The following is a 9,326-nucleotide window of genomic DNA, read 5'->3' as shown; positions in this document are numbered from 1 at the left end:
AAAGAAATAAATACATGGAGGCGCTCATACCATTGAATGACCATTGCTACCGCCATAACGAATCGCTGACACCCCATTGTTGTCGCTTCCATACCGGAGCTAGTCTGACCTTGTTGATGACAATTGAGAAGTTTTCGTGCACATGCTCCTAAGATCTAAAAACTGACTATCACGGCAAGAATCGACCTGAATAGAAACTACACATACCTAAAAACCTAGATTAGGGCTAACGCACATGTGAAAGAACCAAATTTGGGAATTTTGTCACAAGACAAATAAGATCTAAAATGCAAAGAATCTAGCAACAAAAAGAAGAAGAAAGAGATAGCAACAGCTACATTGCATGCTAACTAAATACAACTAAATAACACAGATCTAATCATTGAGTAACCAACAACTCCAAATCAAATGGGAAACAAGCACAAATCACAAGGACAAAGCAGAGATTCGAGCATGTGGAAAACATATCGGCAAAACAGAGGACCAACGATCTGGTTGGAGCAGTCGAGCCTTAACACGCACTACAAATGAAATCATGAAGAACAACATTAGAATATAACTCAAGAACTCAATCAAAATCGAATAATGGACCAGATCTAACACGAACAAAGGCAGAGATCAACACGGGAGCACCAAGAACCAACAAACTTTATAGAGAGGCAGAGAGACTGAAAGAGAAGTGACTGAGAGAGGGGGGGGGGGGGGGAGCCAAATTAAACTTACTCCAGAAGACCACCAAACACATTAGGCAAAAAAAAACGCATGAATCTCAGAACAAATCCAACGGCTAAAAAATCGTCAGATTCTAAATTCAGGGGAGTTGCAAGTAGCTAAAGTGTGTCAACTGTTGACTAGCGGGAAATACTCTTTGGTTCCTGGATGTATATACTAGTATATAAATTTTCGCGATTAAAAACTGGGCAATGACTTCAGGGCAAAAAAATTTATTTGCTATTATAAGTCATTATTCACACTATTTTGGCCGGGGGTTTTCTTTTTGTGGAATTTTTTTACCAGTACGATGGAAGGTCAAGTTTATTTCAAAAATATTTTCAGATTTTTTTGAATTTTTTTTTTCATATAGGGTGTATATACCCATAGACCATCCCGTCCGTCGACTACCTACCCAACTTCAAATGTGCAGACGCGCACGTACTCCAAGTCTCCAACTTCAAATGGATTGATGCGCGGGTATACTCAACGCATCTTCTTATTTTCTGAGCGGCCCTGTGATCCATCCCGGACAATGGACATCGCCACGCACCGCTGGTCCCGGACCTGCGCCGTGGCCTCCGCCGCGCTGGCGCCCGTGCTCCTCGCCACGACCTGTACCTCGCACAGCCCGGCGGCAACATCCTCACGCCACCACAACAGCGATCGCCGCGCTCCCCGCGTCCACCACCACGGACGCCGCCTCGCCCCCCCCGCGGGCGCCAGCGCCGCGTGCCGTCGCTAGCCGCGGGGTTCCTGATGAGCGTGCTCTGGGCGTACACCCTGGCGCGCGAGCTGGTGGCGATCGGGTACATGGTGGGCGTGAAGGCGAGCGTGCTGGGCGTGACGTGCTGGCGTGGGGGGACTCGCTGGGCGACCTGGTCTCCAACGTGGCGATGGCGACGCACGGCGGCCCGGGCGGCGCGCAGACGGCGGTGTCGGCCTGCTACGCCGGGCCGCTGTTCAACACGGTGGTGGGGCTGGGGCTGTCACTCACGCTGGCGGCCGGCGCGCAGTACCCGGCGCCGTTCACGCTGCCGGCGGACTCCGCGGTGTACGAGACGGTGGGGTTCCTGTGCGCCGGGCTGGCGTGGGCGCTGGTGGTGGTGCCGGCGAGGGGCATGCGTCTGGACCGGGTGTACGGGGTGGGCTTCATCGTCATCTACCTCGCCTTCTTCGGCGTCCGCGTCCTCGACAGCCTCGGCCTCTGGTTCGGGTAGCTCTCGCGCCACTGCAGAGCATGCTCTGCTCCCGTCAATGGCGGCACTGTGCGCCGATGTACGTAGGCTGGTGGGCCGACGGAGGGTGATACATACATGGATCATCAGATGCCTGTACAGTGGTAGCAGTAGCACTAGCGATTAGCCTGTAGGCGTTGATTACCGACGGATTAGCTAGTGGATGTAATTGTGGATTGTTTTGGTTGGCATCAAGATGATTTTCCCTCCACGGTACCGAGAAACGAATGCATGCACGTATCGATCTGGATTGATTGCTCGGCCGGAGTTAGCTCGACGTTGCGATCCAAGTACGACGAGCGAGCGAGTGAGCTCGGTCTCGGACCACGTTTGGTCGCTGGCGCCATCGATGGCCAGTGGACGGCGGACGACGGATCCCAGGATGTCGTCGTCGTCACGAAAACATGGCGCCGTTTTGCTCGGCTAGTGTTGATAATTGTTTGCCTCGTCATGCACCCGTCCGTCCATCCCTAGGATGGATTTGCCGGCACCGACAGACAAAATCTAGCTAGAACAAGAGCACGGGACGGACCTGTCTTGTCCGCTGTCTAATCAGCAACCAGTTGCCCGATTCCGTTGCTTCTAAATAAGACTTACAAGGCCGGCGAATCTTTGTTATGTTTCCTTGAATAAAATAAAGAAAATCCGGGGCGACAGACACTACTCTGTGCTTTGCTCCGGTCGTACTGCCTACCCTGTACACATGCTTTCGGTCAGGTCCCCTTTGTTTATGCGCCCGCGACGCGCTTACGCAGAAGTCCATGAATAAACTTGCGTCGCCTTGCTCGACGCGTTAGCACAGGACAGGGCCTCGCCTCGCTAGATCCTTCTATTCGTCGACGTGTGTGCTAGTCCAGTGGCAGACAAGGGCGGCGGTCGACGGGAAATGGTCGCTGTTCTTTTCCTTCCTCGCGGACTAAATTAGGTAGCCGCGCACACATCTGGGTTGAAGCAAGCATAATATCAGCTCTAGTCGGCCGACGGAAAAAGAATATAATGCCGTGCATGGCATCTGCTGCTTTGCTTGGAGCCGCAGCTTAATAGTACCAGTGAACAAGCTTCGGTTTGAGTCTTGCTCCGGAATTTCGTCCATGGCATGCATTCTTCCCCGAGCCGGTGACTTCAGTTTATGTATATACCGGTAAAGTTGGCGCTGAGCTTTCCCATTTGTTGGTGGAGCACCAAATCCAACCTCCCGCATCTCTCTCGCGTCGTGGGAGGGAGGTCTGCGTTGAGCTGACCATCTCCCCAAAGCAGACGACGGGACAATTTGCAGGTCGCCGTCACGCGGTCACAGGGTGAATGAATGAATGTATACACGTAGTAGTATAAGGAGGAGCAGTAGCTCTCACGCGGTGTGAAGAAAAGACGGCGCAATTAAATTGCAGTTACTACACACGTCGCTCAGGAGCCGGCCGGCGATCGCTACCCACACTCCGAGTAGTCCTAGATAGCCACGGCCGGCCGGGTGGTAGCAATCTACACCGTGCATGACCACCACGACGACGACGACGACGACGAAACGAGGAAACCGCCGCGTGCGTTTGAGCGTTTCAAGACTCCTACAGCGTAATGACAATGACGCAGCGTTTTGCTTCTATTGGGTGCTCCGCATGCACAGTTGGAAGGAGATCGGCACAATAGTATTCGTAGTGATTGGCAGACTGCCCTCGGTACAACATATACAGGAGGAGTTACAACAGAAGGCCCGATCAATGTGGCACGCAGGCCCGGGCAACACCCACGATCCTATATACTAGGAGGGTATACACAGGTACAAATACACATGGAATAATACATGTTAACACCCCCCCTCAGCCAGAACTCCATTGGGAAGGATGTTTAGGCTGTCACGAAAGTCGCGGAAGACCTGTGTTGGGAGGCCCTTGGTGAAGACATCGGCGAACTGCGAGCTGGATGGAACATGGAGCACGCGAGCTTCCCCGAGGGCCACACGATCACGGACGAAGTGAAGATCAATCTCAATGTGCTTCGTCCGTTGATGTTGTACCGGATTGGTGGCAATGTAGGCTGAACTGACATTGTCACAATAGACGATGGTGGCTTGCGACGGAGGACGCCGGAGCTCATGTAGCAGCTGACGAAGCCAACATGACTCGGCAACACAGTTGGCCACACCCCTGTATTCAGCCTCTGCACTGGACCGTGAGACGGTAGCCTGCCGTTTTGACGACCAAGAGAGGAGATTCTGCCCAAGAAAGACGCAAAAGCCCGAGGTAGATTTGCGTGTGTCAGGGCACCCGGCCCAGTCTGCGTCTGTGTAGGCCACAAGCTCGTGCGAGGAAGACTTAAAGAGTTGTAAGCCATAGTGTGTTGTGCCACGCAAATAGCGAAGAATGCGTTTGACAAGCTGCATATGAGAGTCGCGTGGGGCATGCATGAATAAACACACTTGTTGCACGGCATAGGAGAGGTCGGGTCGGGTGAGGGTGAGATATTGCAGAGCTCCGGCGAGGCTGCGATATAGGGTTGGATTGGCCAAGAGGGCGCCGGCTTGGGCAGAAAGCTTGGAGGTGGTATCCACCGGAGTGGGAACCGGCTTGCAGTGGAGCATGTTGGCTCGTTCAAGAACCTCAAGAGCGTACTGTTGTTGACATAAGAAGAGACCAGAATCATTGGGGGTGACATTTATGCCGAGAAAATGATGAAGACCACCAAGATCGGTCATGGAGAATTCATGTTTGAGGGCGTGGATGATATGGTGAAGAGTGTGGGGTGTACTGGCGGTAAGAATTATATCATCGACGTAGACAAGGAGGTAGGCGATGGAGGTGCCACGGTGTAGTATGAAGAGGGAGGAATCGCTCTTTGAGGCAACAAAGCCAAGGGACAAGAGAAACATCCGAAACCGGTGGAACCATGTGCGTGGAGCCTGTTTCAAACCGTAGAGAGACTTACGGAGGAGACACACATGGTCCGGACGTGAGGGATCGACGAAGCCAGAGGGTTGAGCACAGTACACCGTCTCCTGGAGGTCGCCATGAAGGAAGGCGTTCTTGACGTCGAGTTGCCGGATGGGCCAGGAGCTCGTCGTGGCAAGGCTAAGGACAGCTCGAATAGTGGCCGGTTTGACAACCGGACTGAAAGTTTCGTCATAATCAACGCCTTCTTTCTGAGTGAAGCCACGGACAACCCATCGTGCCTTGTAGCGCGCCAAGGTGCCATCTGGATGGAACTTGTGGCGGTAGATCCACTTCCCGGTCACCACGTTAACACCTGCAGGTCTAGGAACCAAACACCAAGTCGAATTCTTCATTAAAGCATCATATTCATCACACATTGCATGTTGCCAATTGGGGTCTTTGAGAGCCGAACGGTATGTGGCTGGTATGGGAGAGATTGGTGTGGAGGCGGTGCTGGTATGGAATAGACGTTTGGGCTGGCAAAAACCTGATTTGGCACGTGTACGCATGGTGTGGAAATTTTGCGGTGGAAGAATGGGACGGGCGCGAGCTGGGAGACGTGGAGGGGAGGGAGTGGTCAGCGCGGAATGCGAGGGGGATCCGGTGGGGCAGGTGGACGAGGAAGGAGCGTGATCCGAGGGAGATGCGCGGACAGGGGCGCGATCCGAGGAAATGCGTGGGGCGACAGGCGTGGGTGGAGCGGGTGGCGTGGGGATCGAGGTGGACTCGGTCGGCTGGCGGGAGCTGGTGCGGGAGCGACGCGTGGGGGACGGGGACCCAGGCGAGGAGGTGGAGGTGGGATCCGGGGGCGTGATTGGCCTGCATGGGGGCGTCCCATCAGGGCCGGGAGGCGGGGCCCGTTGCGGAGGCGAGGGAGGTGTGGGATCGGGTGCCGGGTCAGACGGGAGGATCTGGCGGGGTGGATCCGGTGTGGCGCGGGTTTTGGAAGGCGCTGGTGTGGCTGGCTCGTAGGGAAAAACTTGTTCATCGAACGTGACATGTCGGGAGACTATAACACGACGAGTGGTTAGATCATAGCAGCGGTACCCCTTGTGCTCGAGGGGGTAGCCAAGGAAAACGCAGCGTGTGGAGCGTGGTGCGAGCTTGTGAGCGGATGTGGCATAGAGGTTGGGATAGCAAAGACAGCCGAACACGCGAAGGTGATCATAGGAGGGATGTCGTCCATGGAGAAGGTAGAACGGTGTATAACCAGCGATGGAGCGCGAAGGGCGAATGTTGAGGAGGTGGGTGGCGGTGTGCAGCGCTTCAACCCAGAATGGTGGGGGTAAATGGGCGGGAAGGAGAAGTGTGCGTACGATGTCATTTGTGGTACGAAGGAGGCGCTCGGCCTTGCCGTTTTGCGGGGACGTATGTGGACAGGAGAACCAGTAGGAGATGCCGTTGGTGGAAAGAAAAGCGCGTAAGGAGTGGTTGATGAATTCACCGCCGTTGTCGCATTGCAAAGCTTTGATGATGATGTTATATTGGGTGCGCACAAATGTAAAGAAGCGTTGCAAGACTATGGAGGTGTCAGACTTGTTCCGTAGAGGGAAATACCACGAAAAATGTGTGTAATCATCGAGCACAACTAAATAATATTGGTAGCCTGAGAAGCTTACAACTGGTGACGTCCACAAGTCACAATGAACAAGCTCAAAAGGAGCAGAGGTGCGGCTACTAGAAGAAGAAAAGGGAAGACGCGGTTGTCGGCTTAGCTGACACGCGTTACAAGGAGTGTGCACCACATTATTACATGAAGGAAGAAAATCCTTTGCAGCTAAGGAAGCAATTGTTTGGGGACTCGGATGGCCGAGCCGACGATGCCAGATGTCGGCGGAGGAGGTCGTGGCGAGGAGAGCAGCGGGCCAAGTCTTGTTATTGCCGAAGAATGGATAGAGATCGCCGGAGCTAGCGGAGATCATGAGGACCCTCCTGGTGCGAAGATCCTTCACAAGAAAACCGAATGGGTAAAATTCGATAGAACAAGAATTGTCGCGAGTGAACTGACGTACAGAAATAAGACTAGTAACAACGCGGGGTGAGAACAAAACGTCACGCAAGTGAAAGTTGTGTGGGAGGGTGGTGGAACCGATGGCTTGTATGGGGAGGTGAGTGCCGTTGCCAACAACAATATGAGATAAATGATGCTTTAAAGAGGGATTGGACCGGTGAATGTTACCAGGGTTGCCGGTGACGTGGGAGGAAGCACCGCTGTCGAGGTACCACTCGGCGGGGCCGTTGCCGTTGTTGGGGAAGCCTTGAGAGCTGTAGGCCGCCTGGAGCATGGCGAGATGATCCCAAGACGGTGCCTGGAGCGGAGGTGGCGCGGGGTAGGGCGGGAACTGCATGGAGTACGCGTTGGCGTGGGCACCCGGGCGTGGTCCGAGGACACCAGCAGTGTTGGGCGGGATCTAGCCGGAGCGCGGCGAGGGCAAGGCCATGCCGTAGGGGGCGAAGAAGCCCATGTAGGGGTTGAAGGTCGATGCAGAGCCCCGGCCGTCCTGGTCACCGCGACCGCGCCCACGGCCGCGGTCACCGTTATCATGCTGGCGATAGGAGGAGCCGCGCCCACGATCCTGAGAGCGATCGGTCCCGCGATCACCCGAGCGAGGAGCGGAACCGCCGGCGCCAGGGGAGCCGGAAGCGGCGGAGGAGCCACTGGGAGGCGTGCCAGATCCATGGACGGCGAGCACCGTGGCGCTGACCTCGGAGGCGCGCTGGGCGAGGTTCTCCTCGGCGAGTTTGACGCGCGAGAAGACGGTCTCGAATGGTGGCAGGGGAACAGTGTCGCCCAGGACGACCCGAATGGTGTCAAGGCGCCCATCAAGGCCATGGAGGAACTGGGAGGTGAGGTCGACCTCGGTGACGGCGTGGTCGATGTCGGCGAGGCCGGCGGTGAGCTGCTTCATGCGCCGCGCGTACTCGGCGACCGAGAGATCTCCCTGCTTGAGATTCCGGTACTGCCTGTTGAGCGTCATGTACCGAGCAGCGCGGTTGGCGAGGAAGTAGGCGTTGATCCGGGTCCAGAGATCGTAGGTAGTGGTGGCGCCGATGACGTGGTCGATGAGGGAGTCCGCAAGGGTGGCATACACCCCCAGAGCGACATGGGTGTCGAGCTCAAGGTACTGGGAATCGGCGTTTGGGGGAGGGGGGGTGCTCGATAAGGTAGGAGAGGCCATGGCGGACGAGGACCATGAGGAAGAAGGACTTCCATTTGTGAAAGTTGTGTTCGTCGGGGTCGAGGAGGAATTTGATGTGGTTGGACACATGATCGTTGAACATGGGATGGCGAGCAGGGGGGCCGGTGGTGGTGGTGGGGATGGTTGGGAGGAGAAAAGAGGGGCGAACTGGGACGCAGAGGGAGCAGAGGAGCCGGTGGTGTGGGCCGGAGTGGTGCCGAACACGAAGGCCGGTGAGGTAGAGGCCATGGTGCCGCTGGACGTGGCTGCGGAAGAGGCGGAGGAGAGGGAGCTCGGCGAGGAGGCAGAGCTGGTGGCGGCGGAGGAGGAGGATCCGTGCTCGACGGCCATGGCGCAGGACGGAGCGGGAGCGAGGAACTGGTCGCTGATACCAAGTTGGAAGGAGATCGGCACAATAGTATTCGCAGTGATTGGCAGACTGCCCTCGGTACAACATATACAGGAGGAGTTACAACGGAAGGCCCGATCAATGTGGCACGCAGGCCCGGGCAACACCCACGATCCTATATACTAGGAGGGTATACACAGGTACAAATACACATGAAATAATACATGTTAACATGCACCGGATAGAGTAGAGCAGTTGTAGTACATGGGCGATGTGACGGTTGCTGGCCGGAACAACGAAGCCAAGACGATCACGGTTCCTCGACTGAACTGCTCCGTCCGGAGCCCCTCTTTCCGGTTTGGCCGGTGAGCCCCTGACATCGTGTTGCACCCTGGTGGCACGGCCCGGCTCGTGTGGTCCTCCCGAGGACTAGCCATTTTGTTTCTTGGCTTCTTCTTAGTATTGTTATTACCGTGCTCGCTTTCCCTTTCTCTCTGTCCCTGTCACGGGCTCACGCCACTGTGCCACCGTGCGCTACGCGGCTGGAAAGTTGTCCTCAGTATGAGTACCTTCTAACTAAGTGAGGATTAGGGTGCTCATCACGCATGGAAGCACCAGTGGTCTAGTGGTAGAATAGTACCCTGCCACGGTACAGACCCGGGTTCGATTCCCGGCTGGTGCACTCCTTTTTTTTGCCATTTCAAAACCACCTGCGACCAGATGTAACATGACTGACACCAAGCTGGGCCATCCTGCAGCTGCAAAACGCCCCGTGAGGAGGTACGGCCCGCAGAGCCCAAGCCCCACGACCAGATTCCCAGGCCCACCCGGTCTCGGCATCTGCACTCACTCACCAGTCTGCACTCTCTCAACGTGAACCATGCCTGACTCCTACTACAGTTCAACCTGGACAGTACAGACGCGC

At 55.6% G+C, this 9,326-nt stretch overlaps 1 non-coding gene and 1 pseudogene across 1 annotated transcript; both read left to right on the top strand.

Moving 5' to 3' along the window:
- The first annotated feature begins 1,246 nt into the window (after window positions 1–1,246).
- LOC109767206 (cation/calcium exchanger 1-like) lies at window positions 1,247–2,110 on the top strand (annotated as a pseudogene).
- A 6,902-nt stretch (window positions 2,111–9,012) lies between these two features.
- TRNAG-GCC (transfer RNA glycine (anticodon GCC)) lies at window positions 9,013–9,083 on the top strand. The gene has a single exon. It is a non-coding gene; the product is annotated as a tRNA-Gly (tRNA).
- The last annotated feature ends 243 nt before the right edge of the window (window positions 9,084–9,326 follow it).

This window comes from Aegilops tauschii, chromosome 4 (genome assembly GCF_002575655.3).
Source record: "Aegilops tauschii subsp. strangulata cultivar AL8/78 chromosome 4, Aet v6.0, whole genome shotgun sequence".
In the NCBI taxonomy this organism is placed as follows: Eukaryota; Viridiplantae; Streptophyta; class Magnoliopsida; order Poales; family Poaceae; genus Aegilops; species Aegilops tauschii.
This window is presented reverse-complemented; position numbering and strand designations above follow the sequence as displayed.